The sequence below is a fragment of the Neomonachus schauinslandi genome, chromosome 9, assembly GCF_002201575.2.
Source record: "Neomonachus schauinslandi chromosome 9, ASM220157v2, whole genome shotgun sequence".
NCBI classification, from domain to species: Eukaryota; Metazoa; Chordata; class Mammalia; order Carnivora; family Phocidae; genus Neomonachus; species Neomonachus schauinslandi.
In genome coordinates, this window is record NC_058411.1 from 143,282,576 (window position 1) to 143,283,945 (window position 1,370).

At 59.6% G+C, this 1,370-nt stretch overlaps 1 protein-coding gene across 1 annotated transcript in view; it reads left to right on the plus strand.

Annotated features, from left to right (window-relative positions):
* The window catches only part of ADAMTS7 (ADAM metallopeptidase with thrombospondin type 1 motif 7), a 46,076-nt gene that overhangs the window by 39,188 nt on the left and 5,518 nt on the right, over positions 1 to 1,370 (plus strand). The window lies entirely within an intron of this gene.

Here is a 1,370-nt window from a genome sequence, read left to right on the forward strand (position 1 = left end):
TTTTTTTTTTTTTTTTAAAGATTTTATTTATTTATTTGAAAGAGAATGAGAGAGAGCACATGAGAGGGGGGAGGGTCAGAGGGAGAAGCAGACTCCCTGCCAAGCAGGGAGCCCGATGCGGGACTCGATCCCGGGACTCCAGGATCATGACCTGAGCCGAAGGCAGTCGCTTAACCAACTGAGCCACCCAGGCGCCCAGGAAGGATGTTCTGATGGTGCAGGGGTGAGGCCTGTAGGACTCAGCGGTTGGAAGCAGAGGCTCAGGAAAGGCGTTCTGATGGTGCAGGGGTGAGGCCAGCGGGACTCAGCGGTTGGAAGCAGAGGCTCAGGAGAGGCATTCTGATGGTGCAGGGTGAGGCCTGCGGGACTCAGTGGTTGGAAGCAGAGGCTCAGGGAGGCGTGGTGGTGATGCAGGGGTGAGGCCTGCGGGAGTCTGGTTGGAAGCAGAGGCTCAGGGAAGGCGTTCTGATGGTGCAGGGTGAGGCCTGCGGGAGTTTGGTTGGAAGTAGAGGCTCAGGCTCAGGAAAGGCGTTCTGATGGTGCAGGGGTGAGGCCTGCGGGACTCAGAAGTTGGAAGCAGAGGCTCAGGGAGGCGTGGTGGTGGTGCAGGGGTGAGGCCTGTAGGACTCAGTGGTTGGAAGCAGAGGCTCAGGAAAGGCGTTCTGATGGTGCAGGGGTGAGGTCTGCGGGACTCAGTCGTTGGAAGCAGAGGCTCAGGAAAGGCATTCTGATGGTGCAGGGGTGAGGCCAGTGGGACTCAGCGGTTGGAAGCAGAGGCTCAGGAAAGGCGTGGTGGTGGTGCAGGGGTGAGGCCTGTGGGAGTCAGCCGTTGGAAGCAGAGGCTCAGGGAAGGCGTTCTGATGGTGCAGGGGTGAGGCCTGCAGGACTCAGTGGTTGGAAACAGAGGCTCAGGGAGGCGAGGTGGTGGTGGTGCAGGGGTGAGTCCTGCGGGACTCAGCAGTTGGAAGCAGAGGCTCAGGGAAGGCGTTCTGATGGTGCAGGGGTGAGGCCTGCGGGAGTCAGCGGTTGGAAGTAGAGGCTCAGGAAAGGCGTGGTCGTGGTGCAGGGATGAGGACTGCGGGAGTCAGCGGTTGGAAGCAGAGTCTCTGGAAAGGTGTTCTGATGTGCAGGGGTGAGGCCTGCAGGACTCAGTGGTTGGAAGCAGAGACTCAGGGAAGGTGTTCTGATGGTACAGGGGTGAGGCCTGCGGGACTCTGGTTGGAAGCAGAGGCTCAGGGAAGGCGTTATGGTGCAGGTGTGAGGCCTGCAGGAGTCTGGTTGGAAGTAGAGGCTCAGGAGAGGAGTTCTGATGGTGCAGGGGTAAGGCCTGTAGGACTCAGTGGTTGGAAGCAGAGGCTCAGGGAAGGTGA